We start from the raw sequence: 25,640 nt of genomic DNA on the forward strand, positions 1-25,640 counted from the left end.
CAACATCTTGTGAGATCATGTTAGATCTCTCAAGGCATTGTGAACTGGGTAGATCCCGGGAATGGGGTCTCACAGTTTTTACAGGCCACACTGCACCGCAGCGAGTTGCTTTTCCAGCGCGGCATGGCCATTGTGACGATTGGAAGATTTTAGGAAATTGGATTTTAAGTGTAGTGGGCAATTTCAGGGTTAAAAGCCAGGGGCTAGTGTTGTCTGATTGGGGATGTCCCTGGAGAGTTCATGATTTGCAGTCTGGAGAGATATTGGGCTGGATTCTCCGGTTTTGGGACTATGTCCCCACGCCATCGTGAAAATTGTGGTCTTTTACGTCAGGAAAACTGCGCCAAAGGCCACAGATTCACTAACTTGCAGGGGGCTAGCAGGCAGCTGTCGTGGAGCTCGCAGCTCCAGCTGCCGATACGGCTCCTTGCACTTCCGGGTCAGAGGCCGTGCATGCCCCCAGTGGCCGCGCCGTGCTCCATGGCGGACTCAGCCCACGGACCTGGACCGCAGAAATAGTGTCCCGCATCAGCCGCTCTCCCGACCCGGACCGCCCGCACACATAACTCCCAATCCCGAATGAGGCCCCTCCTGCCCTCTGATCAGCCTTCCCCCAAGGGTGGCGGCCGCGGACTGAGTCGGTGGATACTCGGCGCGGTGTACTCCCCGAGATCGGCACTTTTCGGGAGGACAGAGAATAGCGGAACCAGAACCAGTTCCAATTTTGTGCGGGAAAACAGATTCTCCGCCCCAACCCCGAATGTGATTTCAGCGTCGGGGTGCGGAGAATCCAGCCTACTGTTTCTTTCCATCTTGAAGAGGTGAGGTCAGTGCTGCGTGGAGCTCAGAGAGACACAGAGCCATTTTGAAAGCAGGAGAGGTTTAGTGTTTGGGGAGGAAACTGAAAGGAAGTAATCTCTGATCTGGCAACCTTTGTGTGACCACAAGAGAGGCAGCTTTCTTTCCCCGAGAGATAGCTTAGAAACTGATAATCATTAAAATAAGGGCAGCCTTGTCTGGAGACAAGGCTAAAATATTTCAAGTGAAGCAGCCATTTAGATAGAAGGGGTTCTCACAAGAGCCAGGACCTGCTTTGGAATGCAAGTGTCATTTTAATAACAGCTTATTGTCACAAGTAGGCTTCAATGAAGTTATTGTGAAAAGCCCTAGTCGCCACATTCTGGCACCTGTTCGGGGAGGCTGATACGGGAATTGAACCTGCACTGCTGACCTTGTTCTTCATTACTAGCCAGCTGTTTAGCCCACTGTGCTAAACCAGTGGGCCTTGCTTGTTTAAGCTGGATTGAGAGCTGTGTGTTTATTTTCTTGTTGTTTAATGGGAAATGGAGTTGTAGTGTTAAGGTGTGCTTGTAAGCTGTTCATTTCATATTTGAAGTTAAAACCAGTTTAATATTGTGATTCATAATAAAGTTTTGTTTTAAAAATAACCAAGTCCTATTTTTTCAAGCAATCACTCCTGGGGTGAATCGTTCTTTCTGCACAGCCTTACAAAATAAATTAAAATATTGGGGTTTCAGTCCAGTACCCTAGCCACTGTCGGGGCCTGGTCGGGATCATAATAATGTAAAGTTAGTGAAGAAAGCCTGATGTTCTGACATTCGATTTGTACATCTGTAAAAGGCATCAGCATCTTAAGGGAGTCAGATTTAGCATTGCGAATGCCGTAAGCAACAACAAACTCAAATTAAAACAAGGCCAGTGTAAAATTGCGTCTTGTTTCTCCCAGGACGCTTTGATCACAGCATCCCATACCCGCAAAATATGTAAATGTTCGTTTAACCCTATAATCATTCAATTAGCGGTGATTGTTATTTTTAATTTGAAGAATTTTTTTTTTTTGTGGATAGCGAGTACTGCACTGGCGTGTCAGCCCAGATTGCGTGCTTGAAATCTCTGGAGAGGAACTTGAACCCACAACCTCTGACTCAGATTGGCTCACACAGAGCCACAATTGTCATGTAAAGTGGGTAGATAACTGATGTGAGAGTAGGAGAATAATTGGCAAGTCGTGACAACGACATATTTTGGTTGGAAGTAAGAATGTAAAAGAAAAAAAGGACACAGAGAGACATTAAAATATGGGATAGAGTTCTAGTGAGAGCGATGGAGGTGTAAACCCTAGATAGATTAGGTAAGGGGCTGAAAGGTCCTCCCTGGTCGTAACTACTTTGCCATCCTGTGTCGAGTGTACGCCAACGGGTAACTTCCAAAGTAATTCATTGGCTGTGAAGGGCAGCACGGCAGCATAGTGGTTAGCACTGTGGCTTCACAGCGCCAGAGTCCCAGGTTTGATTCTCCAGCTGGGTCACTGTCTGTGCGGGGTCTGCACATTCTCCCTGTGCCTGTGTGGGTTTCCCCCGGGTGCTCTGGTTTCTTCCCACAAGTCCCGAAAGACGTGCTGTTAGATAATTTGGACATTCTGAATTCTCCCTCTGTGTGCCCGAACAGGCACCGGAGTGTGGCGACGAGGGGCTTTTCACAGTAACTTCATTGCAGTGTTAATGTAAGCCTACTTGTGACAATAAAGATTCTTAATATTATTATTACTTTGGGCAGAATGCTGAAAGTGCCTTCCACTTCGCAGGCACTGCAAGTCCGATTGCATGGATTGACAGAGAGGAGGGGTTTACTGCCACCTCCGCAGAGCATTCTTAGCACACAGGATGTGAGTAGAAGGCTGATCACAAGGTAATCCCTTGGAAAGAGTGCTAGGTTAAGGCATCACACGCCTTAAACAAAGCACAAGGACTAAGGGGCAGAAATGTACCATCTCAGGCTGCCAACATTCACACGCTACATAATAAGAGCAAATAAATGCTGTAGCACTTGATCTGAACAGTGCACTTAGTCATTGATTCCAAAAAAAAGTAAGAGCCCAGTGTAAAATGGCAATAGATATCATTGAAGAACTGACTACGATGGTGGAGGAACACGGCTGTTTGGAAAGTTACTTTTTAGATGTAATTTGCAGCTTTACAAAGAGAATGACATTACTTGGGAGGCATTTTTGAATGAATGCCTGTACAAAGGTCTTTGCTGCATTGTTGCTACCAATGCTAACTTGTCAGTGGCATTTCTCGCTACTATATGCTGGCTACTGATCTACATGCTAAAGCCTCTTTTCAAAGTGAAGCCAGGGAAATTACACTAGACAATTGCTCTGGGAACACTGGGTGAAGGGTTTGTCCAGACATGTAGAACACGTCTTTAAATCCCAGTGGCATGTTTGGTAGTCATTCTTGTTATATTATGAGTTTTAATGTCCTCTGTTTCTACGCTGATTGTTTAGGTGTTACGAGTCTTGGCTGCATAGATTCGTTTTAGGTTTCTATCTATCCTTCAAATAAAGGCAGCATAGATGATAGTTAGAAAGTTACACAATTATGAGATCTTCCAGAGCAACTTTCATTCACCTACATAATTCTGTGTAACAAGTGCAAGAATTTTCATTTGCACAGCATTTTAACAGAGCTATGGAGTAGTTTTAATCTGGAAATGACAAAGCATGGATGATGGCTTCGACAATAGATGGACTGAAGTAGAGGCAGATGAACAATGTTATGAAAGTAGCCCTAGTCTTTGTGATGACGGGGATATGGTGTTGGTAGCTCAGCTCAGGGTTGGATATGACACTGAGCTTGTGAGCAACTGGATCAACCCGGGGATGGATTTAGCAGCAAAGCCTAAAAATTTGTGGTGGCGCCGAAGGGTGCAACAAGTATCGAACAGGAGGAAATTGTGGCTTATCAGAAACTGCATATCAGATAAGAAGTCTGACAACACAGGACATGTGCAGATGTCAGAAGAGGTAGAATTGGGACTCGTCGACATATTTGAAGACATTGACTCCATGTGAGGATGACAGTGCCAAGTAGCAGCTTGTACGTGAGGAAGAGGTGGGGGTGGGTGTTGGGTTTGGAGGGGTGGGAATGAGTGGATACCCGGAGAATTCCAAAGATGATAGTGCAGTCTTGAGTGTGTTTGTACTATCTTCCAAGAGCAAAATTGCAATGGGCATCAAGCAAGCAAGCAACAACTGTACCATGACCACTTTTGAACTTTTATTGCACATACTGGACGTCTTTGGGTCCAAATATTATGAAAAAACTTCAGATCATCAGAAAAATTCATAAAGCAAATCAATAAAAGTTCATTGTGGTTTTACTTCTGCCATTTTGACATTCGGCACTTGGGAAAGACTATGTGGGACAAAATTTGAAACATGTTTCTCTTAAATACTTGAATGATATTTTTTTTAATCGTAACACGAATGAGAACCATTCCACTCACATCACATTATTTCAATTTCGTAAGTTAAAATGATTGAGGTGTCTAATCTTCGAGGGGTAAAAATTAACAGGGTGTAAAATGTGCTTATTGACATACTTTAATAGCTCAATGTTAAAAACCCTGCTCCTAATCCGTTTGTTCGGCAAAACATATCTGCATTAAGTACAATAGATAAATATAAACAAAGATCATGGAAGAATTACTAATATCCTTTATCGCTCTTGGATGAAAGCAGAAATGATTCCTCGGAACTGAATTTGATTTCTTTTTGATTGGGAGGAGGATAGACGTGGGTTGTCCATTCTTTAAAATTTAAACACAAAATATCTCCAGGACCACAATTAAGCAAAGCATGGGTACATGCCTTGATCTCGCAAAGTATTCTTTCAAACCCAGGCAACAGAAAAGCATGCAGAGTTAGCCTGTGTGAAAATCTTTCAATGGCTTGCAGTCTCTTGCCGAGAGACTTTGATTATGGAGATTTGGCATGATACCCAATAACATTTTTGAATAGGTTCCTATTCATTTGTCACATTCACAATAGGAAATTTATATTCTGCCCTTGAAGAATAAATTAAATTAATTTAAGCATTGCTAACCTGGCTGACAATAGGTGTTTGAAATAATGTTGAGTTGCTGATTATTTTAATTTACGAATTGGTGGCTCCTCATATTAAGTTGATTAAACATTTTAACCAACTGTCTTGAAAACAAACTATGTAGCGTTTGGTGTTACAGTGATTCTAAGAGGCACAACATATAGATGTGTGCACCATTTTATTCTTTTGTGTCAACCTCGAGTGTTTCTTTCCGTTGAGCTGAGATGGTGAGTTCCCCATGATGTTGAAGCTAATGATGCTCTGTGTCTAACCAGCTGGGAGGAACTCTGACAATATCATGAAACCCACTCTGTCAGTGCTTCAACTCTCCTGAGGTTGGGCAGAGTAATTCAAATGTTAACTGATACTGGACTAGAATTTTTAAACATGGCAAAATCAAGCATGTATCTTAATTGCTGTACCGTGGGGGACAGCCATGTTTAACACAACTTGGCATACTATAGGAATATCATTTTATGTAATGGAATATGTTATCCTTCAACTCACTACTCAGAACACATTCCTTCTTGAGCTGATTTGACATTTCCCATGGGGTCCATCCTTACACGCCCTCTGAGTGAAATTTGTGACTTCGGGACTTAAGATTCATTGGGAGTATGGCTGAGACTGATTTCACTGATGATCCTCAGCAGGTGTCAGATAGAATGAACTCATTGGCTGTGTTTTGGCTAACACTTACCCTTTTACCAATAAACCAGATTATTTGGCCATTATAACATTGTGGTTTCCAACATAGAATGATGTGTTTCCTATATTAAAATCCTGACTATATTTCAAAAGTACTTCATTGAGTAATAAGACCTTTGGAATGCCCTGAGGTCATAAAAGACGTTACAGAGACTGAAAACTATCGTTCCTACATGTTCCTACATATGTGATCATTAAAGCAAAGCATGTACTGAGGACATAATCTTTTCCATTCAGTGCACATGACAGAATCAGCAAATCTCAGGTGCAGTCCATGTGTTTTGTAGGACCACCACAGTACAATTAGCAAGGGAGTGACGGTGAAGGAACAGCGATATAGTTCCAAGTCAGGATGGTGAGTGACTTTCTGGGGAACTTCCAGGTGGTGAGGTTCCCATGTATCTGCTGCTCTTGTCCTTATAGTTGGTAGCGGTCATGGGTTTGGAAGGTGCTGTCGAAGGAGCCTTGGTGAGTTGCTGCAGTGCACCATGCCGATCATCACACTGCTGTTACTGTGCATTAGGGGTGCAGGGAGTGAATGCTTGTTGATGGGGTGCGAATTAAGTGGGCTGCTTTGCCCTGGATGGTGTCAAGTTCCTTGAATGTTGTTGGGCTGAACTTATACAGGCCAGTGGAGACTATTCCCTTACACTCCTGTGCCTTGTAAATGCTGGATAAGCTTTGGGGAATCGGGAAGTGAGTTACTCTCTGCAGAACCCCCAGCCTCTGACCTCCCCTTCTTGCTGCAGTGTTTATAGGATGAATCCATTTCAGCTTCTGGCCAATAGTAACTCCCAGGATGTGGACAGCAGGGAATTCAGCGATGATAATGATATTGAATGTCAAGGGGCGATGGTTAGATTCTCTCTTCTCTCTTGTTTGATATGGCCATTGCCTAATACTTGTTTGCTTTGAATGTTACTTGCCATTTGTCAGCCCAAGCCTGAATATTATCCAGGTCCTACTGCATAAAAATATGGACTGCGTCAGTATCTGAGGGGAGTCACGAATAGTGCTGATCATCCTGCAATCATCCATGAAAATCCCCACTGCTGATCTTGTTATGGAGGGAAGGTCATTGATGAAGCAACTAAAAGATGGTTGGGCCTAGGACACTACCTGAGGAACTCCGGCAGCAATGTCCTGGGGCTGAGACAATTGACCTCCAACAACCACAACAATCTTTCTCTGTGCTAGGTATGACTCCAATCAGTGGAGAGATTTCCCCCTGGTTTCCCCTCCCCTCAGGATGTCATTGACTTCAGTTTTGCTAGGGCTCGTTGGTACCATAATCGCTCAAATGTTGCCTTGATGTTAAGGGCAGTCATTCCCACCTCACCTATGGAGTTTATCTGTTCTGTCCAAGTTTGGACCAAGGCTTTAATGAGGTCAGGAACTGAGTGGCCCTGGAAGAAACCCAAACCAATCACTAGTGAGCAAGTTATTGTTGAATAAATGCAACCTTTTGGCTGGTGCAGTTAAGCTTCTTTTAAATGGTGACTCACATTATGTTGGTGATGTGGGATTTGACAATGGTAATGCCATGAATGTCAAGGTTGTGGCTAACGTTAGGGTTTTTCTTGTTGGAAATGGACATTGTCTGGCATTTTGCACATGTTGCATATGCCAGATATTCATATTGTGTCCAGCATGAGATTGATTCCTTTAGGATATCAAGTAAATAGCTGACCAATCACATCACACACTTCAGTTTTGGCCAATGTTAGTAAGTCTTCAATTTGGAAAGAATGCAAAAAAGGCAAATTATTTATTCCACTTAGCCTATTCCAACATACCTCCTGAGATGTAAATGTAGTCAAAGTCCCAGAGGATACTCTACCCTTTGAGAGCTGACTGGTGGTGTCACCACAACTCAGGAGAGGGGCAAGGTTGAGAAGGCAGGGCCTTCACAGCCAACCTCAGCCTGTACAGGAACTGAACCTGCTGTTGGCGTTGTTCTGCATCAGGAACCAACCATCCAGACAACTGAGCTAACCGACCCAATCCTGATATACACTGTCATGAACTCATCTCAGTTTGCCAAGACGTCAGATTGGGTGAATGAAGACAGGTGGAGATGGAGCATAGGAACATGGTACTTTGGTCCTTCAAGTGTTTTCTGCCAATTAATATGATCACAACTGATCTGTTTGTGCTCTCAGCTCCACTTCCCTGTCTGCCCCGCATAACCCTTGGCTATCTCAGTCTTCAAGGACCCAGCATCCGCTGCTTTCCGTGGAAGAGATTCCCACAGACTTTCTGAGCGAAAAAGAAATTCCTCATGTCCATCTTAAACGGGAGACTTTTTGGGCAGGATTCTCCGGTCCGCCAGCTACGTTTTCCTGCGTGGCACGCCCCCACCGGCAGCGGCATTCTCCGTTTCCGCAGGCAGCCAATGGGGTTTCCCATTGTGGCCACCCTGCGCCGTCGGGAAACCCGCGGTCGTGGGTGCGCTGCCAGCGGGCCGGAGGATCCCGCCGGCGGAGAATTCCGCAGCTTATTTTTAAATTATGCCCCAAGGATCTGAGTCTCTCTCACAGAAGGAAACATCCACTCGATATCCATCCTATCAAGTTGCCTCAGGATCTCACACATTTCAATCAGAGCACCTCTCATTCTTCTAAACTCCAACGGGCCAACCTGTTCAACCTCTCTTTCATGAGATGAGTCCTTCATCCGAAGAACGAGTTGAGTGAAACTTCTCCGAACTGTTTCCAATGCAATTGTATCCTTTTTCAAATCAGGAGACCAAGGCTGTACGCAGCACAACAGAGGTGATCTCACCAAGGCCCTGTACATCTGCAATAAAACGTCCCTACTTTCATATTCCATTCCCATGCAATAAACGGCAACATTCCATTTGGCTCCTGAATCACTTGCTGTGCCTGCATACTAACTGTTTGTGTACCAGGAGACTCAGATCCCTCTGTAGCACTAAGTGCTGCAATCTCTCTTCCTTATGCTGCTTTTCTATTCTTCCTGCCAAAGTGGACAAACTCACATTTTCCCAGATTATACTCCAGCTGCCAAATCTTTGCCCCCTCACTTAATCTCTTGATATCCCTTTTTGATATCCCTCTTTAAAAAAAAATTTTAGAGTGCCCAATTAGTTTTTCCAATTAAGGGGCAATTTAGCGTGGCCAATCCACCTATCCTGCACATTTTTGGGTTGTGGGGGTGAAACCCATGCAAACACAGGGAGAACGTGCAAACTCCACACGGACAGTGACCCAGGGCCGGGATTCGAACCCAGGTCTTCAGCGCTGCAGGCAGCAATGCAGCATGGGGCTGGTTTAGCACAGGACTAAATCGCTGGCTTTGAAAGCAGACCAAGGCAGGCCAGCAGCATGGTTCAATTCCCGTACCAGCCTCCCCGAACAGGCGCCGGAATGTGGCGACTAGAGGCTTTTCACAGTAACTTCATTTGAAGGCTACTTGTGACAATAAGCGATTTTAATTTCATTTCATTTCAATGCTAACCACTGTGCCACCATGCTGCCTTCCCTTTTTATACTCTTTACCTCCTCTTGCCAACTTGCATGCCTACCTAATCTTGATGTCAACGGCAAAATTACCAACCGTACATTCAGCCCCTCCATTCAAGTTATTGATATCGAGTGTAAACAGAGGCCCCAACACTGATTCCTGTGGCACTCCAATAGTTACGGCTTGCCACACATTCCAAGAAGACAATTACTTTGGAATTCTTTATTGTCTCCTAAATTTAGTTCAGCAAAGGCATCAAAGATATGAATTCAAAATTGCAATTGACATTGTTCAACAATAATCAGACAGAGCCACCATTATCTCCAAGGTCACAACAGTACAAAAATCAGAGTGCCATGTCATCTGTGTAATTCTCTGCCAATAATAAAAAAGAGAAAGATTTGCATTTATATGTCACCTTTTGCGATCTCAGGACATCGCAAACCATTGGACAGTCAATGCAGCAACATTCTTGTCCTTCAAATCGGCAGCTGTATTTTTGGAAATGTTCATTTAGTTCTTCTTTAAAATATTACTGGAATTAGAAGTTGCTTCTGAGGGAGTCGATGCATAATTCCACATATTTACCACTCTGCAGGACAAATGTTGTCCTGAGCCTCCCCGGGTTGGCTGGTATATCACACTATGTGGTGACAGGATGTCTGCCATGGTCTAATTAGAACAAAGAAATCTTGATACATTTTGTTACCCCCTCACTGGGAGATATGATGAGGGTTGACATTCAGTGCGCAGTCAAATGTTACATCACTCCTCGATAGCTTCAAACACATCAGAACTGGGAACGCGGTGACAATGCAGCCATAACATCACTCGTTCCACAAGCAATCATTAAAGCGATCCAAGACAATGGTCCAGCAATTTACATCTTAATCAATTCACGATGAGGCAACATCAAAGAGTACATTTATTTTACAATGTTGGCAAGAGGAAAGCAGTTCCTAAGGGGTGGTTTCTGGCTCTTGCTTGGCTACTGTTCCATTCCCAATCCTTTATATCTGCCATGGAGTGGCGACTTTTATCATTTTGGTTTGGGTTGAAACCCAGAAATGAAAGGGAAAATGTAACATGCTGGCCCACTGAGGCATTAGTTGAGATTGGTTCACAACCTGTGTAGTCTAGACTGCAGGCTGAACAAAAAGAAAGACTTGCTTTGATATAGCACCTTGCACAACTTACTGTCAAAGAACAAAGAACAAAGAACAAAGAAATGTACAGCACAGGAACAGGCCCTTCGGCCCTCCAAGCCCGTGCCGACCATGCTGCCCGTCTAAACTACAATCTTCTACACTTCCTGGGTCCGTATCCCTCTATTCCCATCCTATTCATGTATTTGTCAAGATGCCACTTAAATGTCACTATCGTCCCTGCTTCCACCACCTCCTCCGGTAGCGAGTTCCAGGCACCCACTACCCTCTGCGTAAAAACACTTGCCTCGTACATCTACTCTAAACCCTGCCCCTCTCACCTTAAACCTATGCCCCCTAGTAATTGACCCCTCTACCCTGGGGAAAAGCCTCTGACTATCCACTCTGTCTATGCCCATCATAATTTTGTATACCTCTATCAGGCCTCCCCTCAACCTCCTTCGTTCCAGTGAGAACAAACCGATTTTATTCAACCGTTCCTCATAGCTAATGCCCTCCATACCAGGCAACATTCTGGTAAACCTCTCTAAAGCCTCCACATCCTTCTGGTAGTGTGGCGACCAGAATTGAACACTATACTCCAAGTGTGGCCTAACTAAGGTTCTATACAGCTGCAACATGACTTGCCAATTCTTATACTCAATGCCACGGCCAATGAAGGCAAGCATGCCGTATGCCTTCTTGACTACCTTCTCCACCTGTGTTGCCCCTTTCAATGACCTGTGGACCTGTACTCCTAGGTCTCTTTGACTTTCAATACTCTTGAGGGTTCTACCATTCACTGTATATTCCCTACCTGCATTAGACCTTCCAAAATGCATTACCTCACATTTGTCCGGATTAAACTCCATCTGCCATCTCTCCGCCCAAGTCTCCAAACAATCTAAATCCTGCTGTATCCTCCGACAGTCCTCATCGCTATCCTCAATTCAACCAACCTTTGTGTCGTCTGCAAACTTACTAATCAGACCAGTTACATTTTCCTCCAAATCATTTATATATACTACAAACAGCAAAGGTCCCAGCACTGATCCCTGTGGAACACCACTGGTCACAGCCCTCCAATTAGAAAAGCATCCTTCCATTGCTACTCTCTGCCTTCTATGGCCTAGCCAGTTCTGTATCCACCTTGCCAGCTCACCCCTGATCCCGTGTGACTTCACCTTTTGTACTAGTCTACCATGAGGGACCTTGTCAAAGGCCTTACTGAAGTCCATATAGACAACATCCACTGCCCTACCTGCATCAATCATCTTAGTGACCTCCTCGAAAAACTCTATCAAGTTAGTGAGACACGACCTTCCCTTCACAAAACCGTGCTGCCTCTCACTAATACGTCCATTTGCTTCCAAATGGGAGTAGATCCTGTCTCGAAGAATTCTCTCCAGTAATTTCCCTACCACTGAAGTAAGGCTCACCGGCCTGTAGTTCCCGGAATTATCCTTGCTACCCTTCTTAAACAGAGGAACCACATTGGCTATTCTCCAGTCCTCCGGGACATCCCCTGAAGACAGCGAGGATCCAAAGATTTCTGTCAAGGCCTCAGCAATTTCCTCTCCAGCCTCATTCAGTATTCTGGGGTAGATCCCATCAGGCCCTGGGGACTTATCTACCTTAATATTTTTTAAGACACCCAACACCTCGTCTTTTTGGATCTCAATGTGACCCAGGCTATCTACACACCCTTCTCCAGACTCAACATCTACCAATTTCTTCTCTTTGGTGAATACTGATACAAAGTATTCATTTAGTACCTCGCCCATTTCCTCTGGCTCCACACATAGATTCCCTTGCCTATCCTTCAGTGGGCCAACCCTTTCCCTGGCTACCCTCTTGCTTTTTATGTACGTGTAAAAAGCCTTGGGATTTTCCTTAACCCTATTTGCCAATGACTTTTTGTGACCCCTTCTAGCCCTCCTGACTCCTTGCTTAAGTTCCTTCCTACTTTCCTTATATTCCACGCAGGCTTCGTCTGTTCCCAGCCTTTTAGCCCTGACAAATGCCTCCTTTTTCTTTTTGACGAGGCCTACAATATCTCTCGTCATCCAAGGTTCCCGAAAATTGCCGTATTTATCCTTCTTCCTCACAGGAACATGCCGGTCCTGAATTCCTTTCAACTGCCACTTGAAAGCCTCCCACATGTCAGATGTTGATTTGCCCTCAAACATCCGCCCCCAATCTATGTTCTTCAGTTCCCGCCTCATCTATCTTGGTGTCATCGGCTAATGTACTGACAACACACCTGGTCCCTTCATCCACATTGTTTGTATAGATTTTAAATAGAGGCCCCAACGTGGCACTCCACTCATTACAATTCGCCAGCCCTCGCAAGAAGATAATTTCTTTGGACAGTGGTTAGCACTGCTGCCTCACGGCACCGAGGTCCCAGGTTCGATCCGGGTTCTGGGTCACTGTCCGTATGGAGTTTGCACATTCTCCCCGTGTTTGCATGGGTTTCGCCCCCACAACCCCAACGATGTGCAGGGAAGGTGGATTGGCGACGCTAAATTGCCCCTTAATTGGAAAAAATTAATTGGGTACTCTAAATTTATTTTTTTAAATGATATTCATTTAAGATTTGATGAAGATGGATGTGTGGTAGGTACATTTTCCGATGTTGTGTTCAAGTCCTGAAATGGGTTTTGAACTGACAACCTTCTGACGTCGAGGTGAGAGAGCTGATAGATGAAGAAGCAATTACAATTTATTTCTGGCCTCTACAGTGATAGGATCACACCAACAAACTCAGTTCACATTAGATCTCAAACAGCCATCTAATAGATCGATAGCATTTTACCTAAATGGTTACAAATGGTTTGGTGCCAGGGAAAACTGCAAGGCAGCATTGCCAGAGATCCAAGGGGCAGTGCCCAGGCATGTTCCTCAACCTCTGGGGGCTACAGGCTCTCTGCCCCTGGCAAGGTCATCAAAAGAAAATGAAAAAAATGAAATAAAAATCACTTGTCACAAGTGGGCTTCAAATGAAGTTGGATTGGATTTGTTTATTGTCACGTGTACCGAGGTACAGTGAAAAGTATTTTTCTGCAAGCAGCTCAACAGATCATTAAGTACATGAGAAGAAAAGGGAATAAAAGAAAATACATAATAGGGTAATACAACATATACAATGTAACTACATAAGCACTGGCATCGGATGAAGCATACAGGGTGTAGTGTTAACGAGGTCAGTCCATAAGAGGGTCATTTAGGAGTCTGGTGACAGTGGGGAAGAAGCTGTTTTTGAGTCTGTTCGTGCGTGTTCTCAGACATCTGTATCTCCTGCCCGATGGAAGAAGTTGGAAGAGTGAGTAAGCAGGGTGGGACGGATCTTTGATTATGCTGCCCGCTTTCCCCAGGCAGCGGGAAGTGTAGATGGAGTCAATGGATGGGAGGCAGGTTTGTGTGATGGACTGGGCGGCGTTCACGACTCTCTGAAGTTTCTTGCGGTCCTGGGCCGAGCAGTTGCCATACCAGGCTGTGATGCAGCCTGATAGGATGCTTTCTATGCTGCATCTGTAAAAGTTGGTAAGGGTTAATGTGGACATGCCGAATTTCCTTAGTTTCCTGAGGAAGTATAGGCACTGCTGTGCTTTCTTGGTGGTAGCGTTGACATGGGTGGACCAGGACAGATTTTTGGAGATGTGCACCCCTAGGAATTTGAAACTGCTAACCATTTCCACCTCGGCCCCGTTGATGCTGACAGGGGTGTGTACAGTACTTTGCTTCCTGAAGTCAATTACCAGCTCTTTAGTTTTGCTGGCATTGAGGGAGAGATTGTTGTCGCTACACCACTCCACTAGGTTCTCTATCTCCCTCCTGTATTCGGACTCGTCATTATTCGCGATCCGGCCCACTATGGTCGTATCGTCAGCAAAGATGGAGTTGGAACCAAGTTTTGCCACGCAGTCGTGTGTGTACAGGGAGTAGAGTAGGGGGCTAAGTACGCAGCCTTGCGGGGCGCCGGTGTTGAGGACTATTGTGGAGGAGGTGTTGTTGTTCATTCTTACTGATTGTGGTCTGTTGGTCAGAAAATCGAGGATCCAGTCGCAGAGTGGGGACCAAGTCATAGGTTTTGGAGCTTTGATATGAGCTTGGCTGGGACTATGGTGTTGAAGGCGGAGCTGTAGTCAATAAATAGGAGTCTGATGTAGGAGTCCTTGTTTTCGAGATGCTCTTGGGATGAGTGTAGGGCCAGGGAAATGGTGTCTGATGTGGACTGGTTGCGACGGTATGCGAATTGCAGTGGATCAAGGCGTTCTGGGAGTATGGAGGTGATGCGCTTCATGATCAACCTCTCGAAGCATGTCATTACGACTGGAGTCAGGGCCACTGGTCAGTAGTCATTGAGGCACGTTGCCTGGTTCTTCTTTGGTATCGGTATGATGGTGGTCTTCTTGAAGCAGGTGGGGACCTCGGAGTGGAGTAGGGACAGGTTAAAGATGTCCGCGAATACCTCTGCCAGCTGGTCCGCGCAGGCTCTGAGTGCACGACCAGGGATCCCGTCCGGGCCCGTCGCCTTCTGAGGGTTCACTTTCAGGAAGACCAATCTGACTTCGGAAGCTGTGATGGTGGTATGGTTGAATTATGGGCTGCTGGGGCACTCGACAGCGGATTGTTGGTTACCTGCTCGAACCGAGCATAGAATGCATTGAGTTCATTGGAGAGGGGTGCGCTGCTGCCAGAGATACTGTTCGGCTTCGCTTTGTAGCCCGTTATGTTGTTTAGTCCTTGCCACAACCGCCGATAGTCTGTCTGTGACTCTAGCTTGGTTTGATATTCTCTCTTGGCATCTCTGATGGCTTTGCGGAGGTCGTACCTGGATTTCTTGTATAGGTCAGGGTCGTCTGCCTTGAACGCCTCAGATCTGTCCTTCAGTAGGGAGTCAATCTCGCGATTGAGCCATGGTTTCTGGTTGGGGAACGTACGAACTGCTTTCTTTGGCACGCAGTCGTCCACACATTTGATGATGAAGTCTGTGATGAAGTACGCCACAAATGAGTTGTGGCGTACTCATTTAAGTTGGTCACTGAGTTCTTAAATATGGACCAGTCCACTGTCTCTAAGCAGTCACGTAAGAGCTCTTCTGTCTCCTCGGACCAGCACTGCACAACCTTCTTAGCAGGATTCTCCCTGTGAAAAGTGCCTAGTTGCCACATTCCGGCGCCTGTTCAGGGAGGCTGGAACGGGAATTGAACCTGCACTGCTGGCCTGCCTTGGTCTGCTTTAAAAGCCAGCGATTTAGCCCTGTGCTAAACCAGCCCCGAAGCATGACTGCTTTTCATTTTTGAAAACCAGTGGTGATTCACGCCGGTGCGATTTCACGCTGCCGGGGCAAGAGGATGTGTTGTGGGCGGTGTTATGGCATCAAATGCAGTAATTATATGTTAATATATTTAAATATATGGAAATTAGGTTCACGGTCTTTAACTCAGGTGGTCAGGCCTTGAGCCTCGATAACTGTGTATGCTCCTAGCTGCTGCTTGCTTTATTTAGCCTGCCTTGGCCTCAGTTCTTCCTTTGGTTGATTGCTCAGCTGCACTCCATCCCTCCTCAGCCCTGGCCCGGTGGTCAAGAGTCACTCAACTGCTCTCTTCAATGGGGATTGGCCAGCACCTCCTCCCCACCTCACTGAAGGCTTTGCAGGTTTACACCCCGGTGTAAGGTCGGACACCTCAATTTTACCTCAGGCTGCTGGGCCAAATGTCAGACACCTGGCTGCTGCATCACCCAATGAATGCTCAGAAACTTCATACCAGACAATCAGGAGATCCGTCTGAACTGTTCTCAGTCGCTTCAACCTCTCAGCACCTGGAACAGGAGAGTCCATCATTGGAGGCCATTATTGTTCTGTATTCCCTAGTGATAGGCTCAAGAAATTCAAATGATCTTGTCAGTGAATTCAGAGCTACCAGGCTCTGATTGGTGATCCCACACCGCAGCCACCTCTCAGTATGCCCCCCCACCCGAACCCCATTGGCTGCGGCCCTGCGCTGCATCACTGTATTTTATTGTAAGTTTGCCTCTGACATTAGGAGCATTATAGGTAAGGCTGATGAGTTAAGGGTCTGGATTGACACGTGGAATTGTGATATTGTTGCCATCGCAGATATGTGGTTGAGGGAGGTCCTGAGCTGGCAAGTCAATATTCCGGGGTAAAGGATCTTCAGGCAAGACAGGGGAGGGTGCAAAAGAGGATGTGGTGTTGCATTATTAATTCAGGAGCCAGTAATGATGGACAATATCTTAGAATGACCTTCAAAAGAGGCTTTGTGTGTAGAACTTAGGAACACCAGTGGTGTAGTCAGATTTCTGGAAATGTATTATAGGTCCCCAAACAGTCATAGAATTTACAGAGCAGAAATTGCCATTTGGCCCATCGAGTCTGCACCATGGAACGAGCACCTCACCCAAGCCCACACCTCCACCTTATCCCTGCAACCCCACCTAACCTTTGTGGACACTAAGAGCAATTTAGCATGGCCAATCCACCTAACCTGTACATCTTTGGACTGTGGGAGGAAACTGGAGCACCCGGAGGAAACCCATGAAGATGTGCAGACTCCGCACACACAGTGACCCAAGCCGGGAATCGAACCCAGGTCCGTGGCACTGTAAAGCAACAGTGCTAACCACTCTGCTACCGTGCCACCCGGCAGACAATAGAGGAGCAGATATGTAGACAATTCACTGAAGTGTGTAAAAATAATAAAAATAGGATCATTGTATTAAGGGATTTCAACTTCCCCAACATTAATTGGGATAGTGTAAAGGGTTTAGGGAGGGGGGATGTTTTGAAATGTATCCAGGAGAGCTTTCTATGTCAATATGTGGAAATCCAACAAGGGATGCTGCAGTGCTGGATCTAATTCTGGGGAACGAAGCCGGACAGGTGCTCAAAATGGCAACGAGGGAGCATTTTAGTGATAGTGACCACAACACAGTATGATTGAAGTTTGTCATGGAAAAGGAAAAAAGATTGGCGGAAGAAAGATTTTATTAAAATAAGACAAGATCTGGCCAAAGTAGACTGGGAACAGTTTCTTATGGGAAAATCTACAGCAGGGCAGCGGGATCATTCAAAAAGGAAATGGTGAGAGTAGAGGCCCAATATGTTCACTTTAGGGTGAAATATAATAGCAACAAGCCCAGAGAACCCCGGATGTTTAGGGATATTCAGGACTGGACAAGAAAAGAGAAGCTTTTAGCAGGTACAAAGGAAACAAATTAGCAGAGGACCTTGTGGAGTAAAGAGGGTGCAATGGGTGAATCTAAGAAAACATTTAAGAGAGCAAATAGGGGGCATTGAAAATAATAATAATAATAATCTTTATTGTCACAAATAGGCTTACATTAACATGACAATGAAGTTACTGTGAAAAGTCCCTGGTCGCTACATTCCAGTGCCTGTTCGGGGACCCAGAGGGAGAATTAAGAATGGCCAATTCACCTAACAGGCACATCTTTTGAGACTTGTGGGAGGAAACCGGAGCACCTGGAGGAAACTCATGCAGACACGGGGAGAACGTACAGACTCCACGCAGACAGTCACCTATGCAGGGAATAGAACCTGGGACCCTGGCGCTGTGAAGCAACAATGCTAACCACTGTGCTATCGTGCCGCCCAGTCAGTTGGATTGGAGAATCCCAAGATATTCTATGAGTACATGAAAAGAAAAAGGATAACAATGGAAAGAATAAGGCCCTTTAGGGACCAAGGGAGCAATCTATGCGTGGAGCTGGAGGAAATTGGTAGGGTGTTAAATGAGTACATCTATCTTCACTCGGGAGATGTTGGTACAGAGTTCGAGGAGAGGGACTGTGGGATTCTTGAACAGTTTGAAGATCTATTGGAGGCTTTGGCGGGCTTAAAAATGGACAAATCCCCAGGTCCGGATGAGTGCTGTCCCAAGCCGCTGTGAGAGGCAAAGGAGGAAATTACAAGGGCTCTGACCCAAATGTTTAATTCCTCTCTGGCCATAGGTGAGGTGCCAGAGGACTGGGGGATAGCTAATGTGGTTCCACTTTTCAAGAAGGGTGGTAGAGATAAAGCAGGGAATTACAGACCAGTGAGCCTCACATCAGTGGTTGGGAAACTATTGGAGAAAATGCAGAAGGGGAGAATTAATCCCCACTTGGAGAGGCAGGACTTTATTATGGATAGCGAGCAAGGCTTTGTCAGAGAGAGATCGTGCCGAACAAATATGATTGCATTTTTCGAGGAGGTGGTAGGGTGTGTAGATGAGGGTAGTGCAATTGATGTAGTTTATATGTATTTCAGCAAAGCCTCTGACAAAGTCCCCGCATGGGAGGCTGATAAAGTATGTGAGCGCACATGGGATCCAGGGTAACTTAGCAAGCTGTATCCAAACCTGGCTTACTGGTAAGGGACAAAGGATGGTGGTAGAAGGCTGTGTGACGGGAGGCCATTGTCCAGTGGCTTACCACAGGGATCAGTGCTATGTGGGAGTCTGGAATGCACTGCCTGGAGGGTAGGAGAGGGCGGAAACTGCACAACCTTTAAAAAATACTTGGATGAATACTTGAAATGTCACAACAGCCAAGGTTATGGGCCAAGTGCTGGAAAGTGTGATTAATGTAAATTTAGTGCAGTTTTCTCAGTGCAGACTCGACGGGCCGAAGGGCCCCTTCCGTACTGTATGACTCTATATGTGTTGGGATTCCTACAGTCCCTACACCCGCAATATGATTGGCCTTATCGGCAATCTCATAAACAGAGCCTGAATCATTTGCTCACCATGGAAGATTGATGCCAAAATAGGATGCCTAAAAACTATCTGCAGGATAACCCAATCAGACCGTTGCTGCTGTTTATTGCACAAACACATGAAATGGCCTAAGGCTGCCACTTTCAGCTGTGAAAAGTATCCAGTTTACCTCAGGTCACTCTAGAAGCCTAACGTGCCTCACACATTTGAGCCAAACTGAAGCGAGTCATTTCGCGCTGCTGCTGTGCAGTAGCAACAGAGGTAGCACTCACCACCAACAGAATGCTGCTGTCAAGTGTGACGAATGGAGGATTTTAGTTTCTAGAATATTGGTTTCTAGATATTGGGACAATTTAAGGTTTAAAGGCTTGGGGGTTATTGTGTGTCTGACTGCAGTGGTCATGTTTTTAAAAAGGATTTTGTTTTGTAAAGGCCTGGGAACCTCTCGGAAACAGCAGGTGACATTGCCCAGAGGAATGTGGTTTGACTGAGGAAGTCTCTGGGGAGCCGATGTGCTTTGCAGCCTGCAGAGTTATTTTGTGTCTCATCTTTGGGAGATCAGGTCATTGCTGGGTGGAGCCCAGGAGTTGGGTATTGGAGAAGCTTTTGGAAAGAGATGGACTGAATTCCAATCTGGCTGACCCTGAGTCCACAATTGTCTCACAGTAGGATGGTTAAAAAAGAGTAACAACATATAAAGCAGAACAGGACTGTCTGGGGACCAGGAAGAAGCTGAAACACACCAGGTGAACCAGCTTTTTGAAGATATTCAGCCAGAGTCTGAAGGGGTTCTAACAGGAGCCAAATCCATTTTATAAAGCAAGTATTACTCCATGCCATGCTAATTTTAAGATAGTTTGAGAGCTGTACATTTCTTTTCTTGTTGTATAATGGGAAATTGAGTAGTAGTTTTAAGGAGTAATTGTAAGCTGTTCTTTTTGGGTATGAAGTTAAAAAGTTTAATATTGTAGTGATAATAAAGTTTTGTTTTGGAAATACCAAAGCCCTATCTTTTCCTGCAATCACTCCTGGAGCGAATCATTCTTTCTGCACCATCTTACAAATTTGACATTGTGGTTTCCTTCCAGTATCCTAGCCACTGTTAGGTTCTGGTCTGGGATTGTAATACAAGCCAAAAAGATATTCTGCCTACCACACAATTGAGTAATGTGGGAGATGAATTTCAGTGCCAGTGTGATGTCAGGTATCTAGGCCCTATGCTCCAATGACCGGCGAATCGTATCAAACTGCACATCCCATTGGCTGTTCACAGCAGGTAGAATGTGGACTGTACTCAACCAGCTTGCAAAACCCAGAACATCGGGTCCAACATTAAATGTACTTCCTTGGTGCATTCCCCATGGCAACGCCTTGACCAATCAGAGTCGACCTGCCTGGTTTGAATTTTAAACAAATGTTTGGGAATAAGTAGGATAAAAGAAAATTACTGCGGATGACTCTACGCCAAAGCTGAACATTAGCTCTGTTCTCTCTCCACAGATGCTGTCAGACCTGCAGAGGTTTTGCAGCATTTCCTGGTTTGGTTTGGGGACAGCTGTTGCCTGGTGCATTCTCCATGGCAACACCCTGACCAATCAGAGTCCATTTTTTGAACAATCCGCACCCTTTTCTTGTGCAATATAAATTGTTGTTCCCCTTGAGAATTGATATCCTAGTGATTCTGCTCTGATGAGTACAAGCTGAAAAGTTTCTACAGCATTTACATTTACAGCAATTATCCAGATTATTTGTGGCTTTAATGGCATGTAACTAACATGAGTTTGACTGCTACAAGTACATAAAAAAGGTAGTATTCGTTTATTTTACAAAATAGTCTCACGAGGGTGGAATGCAGCAGGTTTATTTCAAATGAGGTAAACGCCAAGAGCAAATTAAAAAAAGAAACCCTTGTAATCAATTTAGAAAACGTTACCACTTGTATTCCTGGTTGTACAATACTCCTCAACCATGTGATCCATTTCGCAAATTCGCTACCTTTCTCATTTTTGTCTTATCGTGTGGTGACCATCTGTGTTTCGGTATCGGTACAGGATTCTAACTGGCTTAAAAATTAACCATTTAAAACTATTTTGGGCCCGAGAAGGACCAGATTTACCTTTCCTCTTCCTTATGTACACCAAGGGCTGCTGAAATGTGCTTTATGAAATGTCCCATACTAGTTTCAATGCCACCTGTGGATAACAACAGCCAATTCTGGGACACACATTCCGACAGCCTGAATTAGCCATTATTCAAGCTGTCTGCAGGCATTGTCCTCATAATTTAAACAACTAGCTTTGATCGGAGGTTTTGATGGCTACATCTGAATGTTTATGAGTTTATTGACTTTAAAAAAAAAACTGAATACCCTGACAGACACTCGTTCTGAACTTGAAGAGTAAAGTGCACTGATTAACTTCCCAGGTGTTGGGAATTAGGAGCAGATGCACCTGTTATTGGAGACAAAAGCAAGAGTTAGGTCATGCTCCTCAGAAGCAATCTACGAAGACAGCCAAATGCAGTGGATCAATTTACTGGAGAGGGCAAGGTGCTTTTCCCTCGTGGGGTGCTGGCCCAGATGTTTCAAATATATTCGTCTTTTAAAAGCCCAGTTTTTGACAGGTTTAATCTCTCCTGATGAAAAAAAAAAGGCGTCAGGTTCCCGCTGAGTGCGGTGGGGAACAAGGACGTCCAGATTGCTTTCGAGACACAACTGCTGTCAGTGGCCAATTGCGCAGAACGACATGGAAGTCCCGTCACTGAAACAGGCCATTCAGCTGAACAGACTATTTGGTTACCTGCTGAAACCTGAAAGGCGTCTATGGCACTGGTGCTGGGAGCCCCGCTCACCTTGACAATCCCTGGTACTGCTGTCTCTGTCCTGGTCTGGGGCTCCACTTGAACCTGCAGCAGGTGACATAGTTCAGTTCCCAGTGAAATGCAGATATGTCACACATCATTCCTCCCTTTCAAAACATAAACAGGAATAGGCCATTTGGCCCTTCAAGCCTGGTCCGCCAGTCATTAAGATCCCCATTGGTTTCTGCAGGAGAACTTTCACCTGAAGTAGACCTGGGTTGCATAGGTCCTCCTCCTCTGTACCCTTATCATAGAATCCCTACAGTACAGAAGGAGGTCATCGAGTCTGCTCAAACCCTCTGAAGGAGCACCCTATCTAGGCCCACTCCTTCGTGCGAACCCCATGACCACACTTAACCTGCACACTAAGGAGCAATTTTATCATGGTCAATCCACCTAACCTGCACATCTTTGGACTGTGGGTGGAAATGGGAACACCCGGAGGAAACACACGCAGACACGGGGTGTACATGCAAACACCACACAGTCACCCAAAGCAGGAATTGAACCCGGGAACCTGGCGCTGTGAAGCAATAGTGCCATACGTCATCCTCCCTCATGTTCTTTGGGGTCATTTTTGCTGCAGTTGCACCCCGCCTCCCCCTCTCATCCCAGTCTCAAAGGTAGAGACAATTGAGCACCCATGAGCCATATGTTATTGCAAGGCAAAACGCCTTCAAAATCTGGTTCCCGGGACACAGAAGATTAGTTCTCCCATGAAACAAGACGGCCACAGAGCTCCCTCAACAGCATTATAGACTAAACCAGCAATGTACCCGAAAGCCGGTTTCAAACCTTTTAAACATGTAGGTTTCATCTGGTGGTAGCATGGCCCTTTGAGGGGCGTACCCTTGTGGTCCATGTGACGGGCTCAGGGCCTATCATGTGGGAGGGCGCGAACCCCAACCAGTGAGGGATCAGTGTGTGTCCTGGGGAGCGGGGTTCTGGTCAGAGTGAACCCGGGAGCTGCTAACACCTATATGAGAGACTCTGTGCCTGTACATAAGGTTAATACATACATTGTTAGTTGCCAATAAACATTTTGTTCTTCATTACTACCATCTACCTGGTATTCCCTCGAGCCACCATACATCCCAATGGTACCATAGCACGCCAGAACTGGACCTATATTTGTATATTACAATGGTCTCTCTCCCTCTCTCTGTTTCTGGCAGATGTCCTACAAGGCTCCCAATCCAACATGGTATGTGGCACACTTCTGACAGACCTTGATCGCACAAACACCACACGCCATGCTAGAGCCAGGGCAGTCTATGTTACACCTGAGGAGCGAGCACTGGACAATTGAATGTCTAGCCTGTGCACTCCTGCTGTTCTTGAGACCATTATGCATTCATTAGTCTTGCTCCAGAAACTAATTTAAGAACTCAAAGTGTTGACAACAAAGCTCATGCAGCTGACCTTATGATGTCATCTGTCGTTGATAGGAGTATGCTTGTTTTCTTTTCCTGAAGGTTTCAATTTTTTTCTCTGTGTGTTGCCTGATTCATGATTCCCCCTGAACCGTAGAACACACGTCCCCATTAGAAGGTCACGTTTGTGCAGTGCAATGTTTTGGAGATTAGTGCATTGAACCAAATATCAGTGACAGTGGTAATAAAAAAGGTTTTATCAGTGAGCTGTGGGTCGTAGCCTGCATTCTTGAGGCACATTGGCAGGTCCAAACAGGCTGATCATTGTTCCCAGTGTTCACAATGTTTTAGACCAGTGATCAGAGCAAAGGTAATTCTCCAATAATGCTCTTAATTAGATTTACAAATGGAAGATGTAAATAAATAAACAGTAAATATTCTGTTGCTGAATGTGCTGAAGAGTTATTTAATCTGTGATAATCGTCTCTTCATAGAATCATGGAATTTACAGTGCAGAAGGAAGCCATTCGGCCCATCGAGTCTGCACTGGCCCTTGGAAAGTGCACCTTATCCCCACACCTCCACCCTATCCCCACACCTCTACCCTATCCCTATAACCCCAACTAACCTTTTTTGGACACTAAGGGCAATTTAGCTTAGCCAATCCACCTAACCTACACATCTTTGGACCATGGGAGGAAACCGGAGCATCCGGAGGAAACCCACGCAGACACAGGGAGAACGTGCAGACTCCGCACAGACAGTGACCCAAGCCGGGAATCGAACCTGGGACCCGGGAGCTGGGGAGCAACTGTGCTAACCACTGTGCTACCGTGCTGCCAACTTTATGGACATTTTGTATCAATAACACTCAGAATCATACTTTATTTTTACACATATCCTGAATTTGATTATTTGTTATTTTCATATAAAAACAGATTGGGTTAAATTTTGACTTTGCACAATAGCGTAAAACAGTTGAAAATGATCCAGGCAACAGCCTATTTTACAGCTCTCCTGATTTTTATTTACATTGAAGTTAATGCAGATAACGTTGGGACAGATGTAAAGCAGGCAACTGGTTCGCTATGTTGCTCTTTCTTTATAACCACAGTGTGTGAACGTATCCCGTGTATTGGACAAATGATCACAGCAGGGGCTGGTTTAGCTCACTGGGCTAAATCGCTGAGCAGACCAAGGCAGGCTAGCAGCACGGTTCAATTCCTGTACCAGCCTCCCCGAACAGGTGCCGGAATGTGACGACTAGGGGCTTTTCACAGTAACTTCATTGAAGCCTACCCGTGACAATAAGCGATTTTCATTTTCATTTCATTTCAAGTATTCCAGTTCAATCACAGTTTATTTATTCGACACAAGGTTAGTTATATATGTACGTAATCACGCGTTCATTCCCACTAAGACTATGGCTATCAATTTAAACGACCTTGATATACTTCGAAATGACCAACTCGGTGCAGGGTAGATAAGGCCTGTGTGGCGGCTGGAGGTCGAGTAGGTTGTCTGTGTTAGATGGTCATCTTTCGGTAGATGTCGTGGGTCCTTGAACGTGGCTGATGTCAGGAGCTGTGATGCGGTCAGTGGTCTGGTGCAGTCGGTCCAACTGAGAGCGAGTGTTGGTTGCGCAGTTCTTCTTATCCTCCAATCTTTGGCGCCCTTTTGGGCGGTCCCAGGTGAGGATCCAATGGATCAATAGGGTTTCAATCACCCTAATCGATCCTGGCCAATTAGGGGTGGGCACCCTGATGGCTGGGCGGGGCTAGGTCGGCCATGGCTGTTAGTATCCAGGGCACTTAGGCCTTCCCAAATAAGGTGAACAGATGCCCCCGAGTCTGCCCTTTATTGTTAGTTTCTATCTGGAGCCAATTGACCTGTGAAGACCTTTCAGTGGCCTTCAGCAGGTGTGAATTTCTGCAGATGTCAAGGTGCCATTTGCAAATATATTGTGTCCCAAGCCTGACCACATCTCCCATCAGTCTTTGTGGGTGGCCATTTTGGATGGCCACAGCTCACACCTGTTTTGCATTGTCCCACAAAGTCAAAATCTACTCCACTGTGTTTTCTCTCACCTTCCCTCGAAGGTGTGAACTCATGCTCGGATCGAGTTCCACACTGTCAATCTCTCCCCAACACTTTGACCAGGTGAACCTGGACCGTGATATTCCGTTATAAAAGGAATCACAACCGATCTCGACCTCATCATCATCCAATGTCCAGTAAACATGAACATGTCAGCAGAGGTCCCTGGATAATAATTACAAGGGGGAATACCTGGCTGATTTCCCTGACCCCTTTTAAAGGGTTCATGTGATGTCCACCGCTTGGGAATGCTTGGGAAGCAGCGGTCTCATTACTACTGCATTCAAAGGCTGTTGTAGGCCTGAAATGCGCAAC

This window comes from Scyliorhinus torazame, chromosome 2, assembly GCF_047496885.1.
Source record: "Scyliorhinus torazame isolate Kashiwa2021f chromosome 2, sScyTor2.1, whole genome shotgun sequence".
NCBI classification, from domain to species: domain Eukaryota; kingdom Metazoa; phylum Chordata; class Chondrichthyes; order Carcharhiniformes; family Scyliorhinidae; genus Scyliorhinus; species Scyliorhinus torazame.